Source organism: Parasteatoda tepidariorum, chromosome 5 (genome assembly GCF_982258835.1).
Source record: "Parasteatoda tepidariorum strain Cologne lab strain chromosome 5, Ptep-v5.0, whole genome shotgun sequence".
Classification (NCBI taxonomy): Eukaryota; Metazoa; Arthropoda; class Arachnida; order Araneae; family Theridiidae; genus Parasteatoda; species Parasteatoda tepidariorum.
In genome coordinates this window covers 42,823,678-42,831,806 of record NC_141759.1, presented here as the reverse complement: position 1 = coordinate 42,831,806, position 8,129 = coordinate 42,823,678, and the positions used below count along the sequence as shown (strand labels likewise).

Genomic DNA, 8,129 nt, shown 5'->3' with positions numbered 1-8,129 from the left:
TGTGATTTTTTAACTTTCTTTCAGTTTCTCCGATACCAGAAGTTGCCAAGACGTGCTGATTATTCTGCCATTGTTCCTTTAATAGAGATCTCCCCTGATTTTATGAATCAAATAAAAGGGGATGTTTCCCTATTTGAACTAGATTGTGCCAACTAAAAATGTTGAAACAAAAAAAAATATATATATTTTGTACTTTGCAAAAATTTTTAAAAGAAGTATGTAGAAGTTTTCCTGAGGGTTGCTTCAACTTATATTCTCTGAGTTACTCCCATTCTGAGATATTTTCTTAATTTTTCGTGGACCGCTGGAAGTTTATAAATATTTATCCATAGGTAACAACATAGAAATACTCATTAAACTTTTAATTCCCTATTAGGGGTACTTCTGTATTGTGAGCAGTTATGCCAACTGCTATCGTCCAGGCACCAAATAGATTTCTAACTGCTAACTTTTTAAAAGAATATGTAAAGGTGTGCGAAAGGTAGCTACGAGTTATACTCTTCAAGTTGATCTCCGTTCGTTAATTTTTTTTAGTTCCTCCTGGTTGCTGCGTGGAAGTTGCTTAGAAGATATAGTGATTATTCACCGGCAGATCATGATACGGGCATTTTTCTTACTGTTTTGCCTACTCAGTACGAGATGGCATTTTTATTAGCAAATGAGACGAGACAAGTGTTATGTGTGAAACAGTCCTATCATATTGTTATTAATTTGAGCTGTCTTATCTACTTACCTACTATTGTCTTATAAAGTATAAAAACTATTAGTTGTTGCATTTTTAAAAAAGTTGAGTAGTGGAATTTTCTTTTAACTTTACCTTTTTAAAGAACCAAGGGTTAAACACGCTTGATTGGTGTAAATTTTACAAGAGTCTATAGCAAATGGTTCTTCAACCAAAATGTCGTGGAAGTATCATCTTAACAAGCTATTGCAAGAGAAAATCTCACATGGACAAAATAGTTTTTTGACTATTTATTTTGCAACATGATATCTTTAAAAAGAAAAAAAAACACCCAGTTGAACATTTACTGGAAATTTTTCTTCTTATTTTTGAAACAGTTTTTGAAATTTATCAGCTAAAACGATATGGAAAATAATTGCAGTAATTTTCAATATTAAATTATCTTTAGAATTATTCTTATTCAAGCTTTTATTTAAATTTACATTGCTGTTTAAAACTTTTTTAATTCTTTTATAGTCACTGTATTCCTAGGCAGAGGTCTGTCAAGGCCAAATTTACTACCGTTTAGCAGTACCTTCACAAATTCAACTTTAGAAAAAACATTAGTTTCACAAAATACTTTTTCTTATAATTTTATTTTTGTATTCCTTAAGAAACGATAAATCCATATTTTTGTGTTGATTTTTTAATGTAGTTTTTAATTTTTCACAAATTATGTCTAAATTTTCATAAAATAGGTACCTATCAGAAAAACCTAGACAGACCCTTGCTAGGTGAAAAAGTTCAATTGAAATTTTTATTGCTAAATTTTTCTTTTAAACAATTTTTGTCTTGGTTTTTACCTAGCTTTTTACATTTCTAAAAAACTTTGTTTTTATTAACTGTATGACACAGTAATTAAGAATGTTTCTATTGTAATGTTTCTATCTGGAAAATATGATAATTGGAAAGACTGAGATGTAAAGCTTTAAAATTTCATTTTGAGAATTAAAATAGATTTTTCTGTTTTACATTTGTATATAATCTTTTGTTTTTTTTAGCATTTTTAAGATAACACAGCATTTTAATAACATATTTCTAATAGATTATATTTTAGTTAATGTTGCTTTATGGATACAGCTTTACAAAAAATATTATTCTTAGCATGGAAGTTTTGTTGTAACAATTATGATAATTTTTTTTTTTCTTTCTATTTTACTTCATAACTTTATTAAGTATTTCTGGTTTAGTTTTTTGTTTTCCCTTTAGCCCATTCCACTAATATAGATAAGCATGGAGTAATTTCCAATAATAAATAAACTTATTTATTCGTAAAAAATATTTATTAATGAATTTTTTTTTAAAAAAAATATTGCTATAAAAATATATTCTGCATTTCACCATTTTTTTTAGCTAACATTCTGCCAAACTATTACTCCTTACTTCTCTAGTTCTGAATAATAAATGTGCCCGTATAAACAAAACAAAATATGTTTGAATTATTTCTATGTTTTTGAACGTATTAACTGAATGAATTTTCTTTTTCATAATCTATTGATGTACTTCTGAGGAAGATCTTTGAAAAGGATCTAGCTTTGAGAATGAACCTCCATCAAGTCTCATTTGAAGGTACCTGAATTAAGTATGTCTAAAGAAATAACTGTATTTGAATTGTTTCCTTTTTTCTTGTGCTTAAAAATGGGTAAAAAAATTCGTGAAATTATAAACATGATCAAATCAATTGTTAAAAATTATTTCAGATTACTTTTGCTGATATTAAAAAAAGTAATTAAACATTGTTTACATAGGCTGCCCATGCTTTAATAACAACAAATAAAAGTACTCAAAAATTTGTCTCTTAAAATGAATTATCATGTATTGTAAATATATTTTCCATGTACTGTAGAATCCTAATTATTTCATGCACAATCATCAGCCTTTGCACTATTCAACTAATTTATAATAGAAGTTTCTGGTGTAAGTTTCATCGTTAGTATCAAGTAGAATGGTAAACTGTTACTGTTTTTACCACCACTATTTTTGCTGTTCCAATGTTTTATTTCACTGACACTTAAAAAAAAAAATGTGTTTTATCTGCACTAAATTAGTCTTTTTATTCATAGTCCTCCATAAGTTCAAACAAATTCTGAAACTTCTATTTTGCTTTTGAGAATTCTTCAGCGATTATGCAGATTGATGAATCCCTCAAAGGCTAAGGCTACTCAAACCAAACATTTGGCAAACATTAAAACGAATTATAAAATGAATAAACAACATCAATTAGAAATTCTCGGGGAATTAAGATTTATGCATATTGCTCAGTATTTCAAATCTCCGTGGCAGAATCGCAGCGAAACGGCGACATTGTTGCAAAATTTTACAGATCTCTTGCAGAAAGATTTTTCTCTTGAAAAGAAGAAAATATTACTTTTCTTTTTTACAGAAATATTTGAGCATGCAATATTTGAATCATGCATTTAGATAATCAGTTTTTGACACGCTCTATTTTCACCGATAGTATCATAAATCGACGTAATGTTTTGATAGTATTTTCGGCAGTTATTGATATTGATTTTCATTTGGTTCTTAACCATCTTGATATATTTAAACAATATGGAAAACTCGAATCGAGCATTTGAGTATCTATTTTTTAAGGCTATCTATTTTTTTTTTAAAAAATTCTATTGAATTTTTAGAAGTTATAGATGTTGATTTCTCCTTAAATTTTAAATCAGATATTTTTTATACGATATTATTCATTACAACCTAATTTCAAAGTGTAACACGCTTTTGAGGAGTCCAATTTACGTAATTACATCATATATATTTTTTTTGGGGGGGGGAGGGGCAATTGCTACTACGGATTTCATGATATTTAATATTTTTTTATTGTGATGATTATTTACAAAATGCGAAGAAGCTAATAAAGTGTGTGTCTTCCTACCAACAAAATGTGAGAATATCACCCTTAATATTAAAAAAAAATTATTTCGTGTTAAATTAAGAAAATCATTATTATTATTTTTTGTTAACACAGCATATTTGCCATTTTAAATTAGCAACATATATGTTTGTTTGTATTAAAAGTATTTTGCAATTAGATCTTACTGCTGGAGAGTTTAGTCGCAGATAGCTCAAAAACATTCTGCCACAAGATTTCAAATTATCCTTGTTTTAATTAAAATAAGCCAATTGTATATATGTTTATATATATATATATATATATTTTTTTTTGTGTACATCTGCAGTTTTCTACAATTCCGCATATTAGAAATTGAACTTTCAATATTGTTAACTTTAATCAATGATTTTATATCTATGACTATACATATGATATTTTCTATTTATATGATGTATCTGTCTATGATATTATCACTTTATTTTTATAAAGTTTTTTTTTTTCAATAACTTCTGCACTATATTATTATGCTTACATTAAATGAAAAAATTTTTGATTTCATACTGTTTGAAAACATCTTTTATTTAAATATCTTATTTTTCCAAGTGAATGTTTTTGTGTTTATTATTTGGTGTTGAAGTATTAATGATTAAAATGCTTTGAAACACGATTCATTGTGTATATCAAGGTTGCAAAAAATGCTTACTTTTCTCTAAAAGAGTTAGACTGACTAGTTTTCATTAATTTATTATATTTTCTTGCATTTTACTGTATACATTTAGCATACTTATGTTCCAACTTTTTATTTTAACAAAAACTATTAAGTAAAATTTACGTTAAATGTCTAATATTGCAGAAAACTTGTAAGTTAAGTAGTTCATGCAATGGAAATTATCACTACTACAAACTATATGAATTACAGTTTGACAAAAAAATATATATTTGTTTTCACATCTTTAAATAAGTTTAAAAAAATTTTGATATATCTGCTCTATACTTGTTCAAAAAAATTTTTATTTTATTTTTTTGCAAGGGTGTGGAAAGTTGGTAATTTTGTTTTGCTCTTATATATATATATGCAGCATTAAAAAAGATAATTTCTAATTAGTTCCAAGCATAAAATTATTATTTTTTGAAACAATTTTAAGTTTAAGGCTGTCCCTCCGAATTGTTTTTATAGTCCAAAATTGCTATACTGCATTACTCCAAACATTCTGTCATGTTGCTACAATTAACTAACACCATTGTGTTCCTTTCATTTAATCACATTTTTCGAAGAAATATTTATTAAAATATTTCTCCAAAAACTGTGTTTTGTGTGTGAAGTTTTTTTTTGAAATTTTTTTATCCAGTCCTTTTTAAGTGGTTTAAACAAATAAAGTTTTTACTGCCCCCAAGCAACCTGATTGTAACACACTAGGGTCAAGGAACACAGAACCTATTTTTCCCACCCTTCCTATTTTTCCCACCATTACTAAGAATTCCGTTGTGGAAATGAATTTCTATATCACCAAACAGCTTTCTAATGTATTTTGGAGTAAAGTGTTACGTTTTAGCAGCGATTTTACAGAAATTAAAGAATTTTCAAAATAACCATTTTTTGTTTAAAAAAGCTTTAACAGAGGCAATTGTAAAATGTAATTCTTCACTTGAACTAAATAATATATAGTTTAACAAATTACTGAATTTGTTAAAATTACTCCTTTTGTATATTAAAGATACTGTTAGTGTTAAAAGGCATAGTATTTTTACTGTTTTAATAAATGAGAAATTAAAAATTACGTAACTGAAACTAATCGAATTGTGTTTCTGAACTACAAAGTTCTTGCAAAATATTCTGAAGAGGAATGAAAATTGCAGCCAAGGAGCAATAAAAAAAAAGAAAAGAATGAGAGAGAAAAATAAAATTCTGATGATAAGTAAATAAACAGAAAGTATAGGGCAGCTTTTAGGAGTACTTTACCTGACAATGGGCACATGTCGTGGCAAGTACTGCGGTTATGAGAAAAAGTAATTTCAAATAGGAGTGTTTTGTGAATAGTTTTGTCTTGATTTTAGGTCAGCGTGGGTAAACCAATTGACACCTTTATTCCTTCATTGTTCCCCTATTAGAAATGTGCTCTTACTTGTTACCAAAGCAGTCAACAGCACCAGACTAAAACTGGAGGAGTTCTCCTCAAAGCCCCACGAAAAATAATTTTATGTTTTGTTTATAACTTACTGCTGGCTTCAATGTAAGATTTAGTTAGGATAAAAAAAATTATGAAATATTCTAATTCAGATTTGTGCTGTATATGTATGTAATTTTGTTGTGTAATATGTGACTAAAATTTGTAAAATAGATTTTCTTATATCTAAGTATTTGGATGTACTCAATCGATATATACTTAGTAGAAATTCCATGAAAATAATAAACAGTTTTAATATTTTTTAAAAAATTTTTATTTAACTGTATTTTATCTAGTCAGTATTGCTTCGTTTTAGAAATCTACTGTTGGTTGTAACAATTTAATATTATTGTCCGGTATATTTTTTTTTCATATGCTAAAATATTTATTTGTTTTCCAGGAACATTGCAGTGAAGAGGTGATAGTAACAGCGGGATGGAAGAAGTTATGAATGTTTCAGATCTGTGGCGATGTGTTATAATTGTAAATCTATATATTGTATGATAGTTGTAAAATAAATAAAACTTAATAAATCTTATTTGATTTAATGTTTTTTTCTGTATTTAAAATTATTTAGTTAACTGCTCTTCTGGATTAAAAATTTTAGTTTTACGAACATAAGACTTAGAAAAATTGTAATTTTAGTAAGTAAACAAATCAAATGGTAAATTTGGTTAATATTTTTTTTTTTTACTTCGTGTGTGTGTTAAAGTAAATTTTAGTCAAATTTTTCAAGCTAATAAAAATTAAAATATATGCATTTAAAAAAAAAAATAATGAACCCAAAAGCATTCTAGAAGAGTAGATAATTTCCAGCAAGCAATTTGGAAACATGGACTTCAGGACAGCAGTAGATTTCTTAATTATTAATTTAAACTAAAAAAAAAATATTTTTTTTCCATATGGGTTTGGAAAATCATGTAAGTATTGAGTAATTTTTTATTCTACCAATTCTTTATATTACAAACTTTTAGGAATGAAAAATGTAAAAAATTCCTGAGGGACATGAAACTTCATAAATAAACTAGTATGCTGCTGTGAAGAGGTAGAAAGATTTGCATTCCATATTCGTTGAGTTATAATTTGAATTGTAAAAATTTACAGAAAGTGTGAGATTAAAAACAAAAGCTTTTTCTAGGATTCTAAAAAAAAAACATGAATATCGGCTATTTTCCGTTATTTTAGTTTTAGTTCGAAAAGAATTAAAAGTTTTTTTTTTAAATAAAAAGTAAATGCTATATTTTTTAGTGTACTTAGGGCAGCGTAAACATTAAAATACGGAATGGTTTCTTTCCTTCTTAGTTAAAAAAAAAAAAACTTAAAATATGCTATTGTTAACAATTCGGTTAAAATTACGATAAATTGAAATTAATTTAGTTAAATTTTCGCGAAAAATTTATCAATTCACCTAGCTCAAAATAAGCGTTAAAAATATTGATATATAAGCGTTAATAATGCGTAAATAAAGCTCAAAATAAGCGTTAATAATACGTAAATAGTATGGATAAAATACGTTTGTATTTTGGTTAAAATAACGTAAAATGTACGTTATTTTAATAAAAATAAGCGTTAAAAACACGTAAATATTCTTGGTGAAAATAACGAATTTATAGAACCAAAAATATACGTAAATAGTTTGGTGAAAAAAACGTAAAAAATACGTTAAAAATTGGTTACGAAATTCACCTTAGTCAAAATAACGGCAAAAATCCGTCATTTTTACGTTAAAAACAGCCCAAATATAAACGCTTTTTTACCTAATTCGAGACTACCACTCGAAACGGAAATAAAACGTTTTAAATAAACGTTTTTTTGCTCTAAACCTTGTGGCATTTTAACGTTATTTTCACGTAATTAATACTTATCTCTGCTGCATGGGTTATTATTACTATATTTTTATTTAATTTAATTGGAAAAAATTGTTTAATTTATAATAAATTATCATCCAATGAATCTTCTTACATAATAAAATAAATTTCTTTTCTATTTCATTTCAATCAATTATAAATGCAATAAGTTAAAAGTAGAATCATATAAAAACATTGTGTGTTTAATTGAGTGTTCACATTTTTTTACACATTATGAGGTAAAATTAAATAAAAATTTTATTTAATTTTACCTATTTATTATTACTATATTTTTATTTAATTTAATTGGAAAAAATTGTTTAATTTATAATAAATTATCATCCAATGAATCTTCTTACATAATAAAATAAATTTCTTTTCTATTTCATTTCAATCAATTATAAATGCAATAAGTTAAAAGTAGAATCATATAAAAACATTGTGTGTTTAATTGAGTGTTCACATTTTTTTACACATTATGAGGTAAAATTAAATAAAAATTTTATTTAATTTTACCTATTTATTATTACTATATTTTTATTTAATTTAATTGG

At 25.9% G+C, this 8,129-nt stretch overlaps 1 long non-coding RNA gene across 1 annotated transcript; it reads left to right on the top strand.

The window, feature by feature from the left end:
* Window positions 1-2,163: 2,163 nt before the first annotated feature.
* LOC147809309 (uncharacterized) lies at window positions 2,164-6,266 on the top strand. Its single transcript, XR_015433695.1, has 2 exons — window positions 2,164-2,303; window positions 6,129-6,266. It is a non-coding gene; the product is annotated as an uncharacterized LOC147809309 (long non-coding RNA).
* Window positions 6,267-8,129: the final 1,863 nt, after the last annotated feature.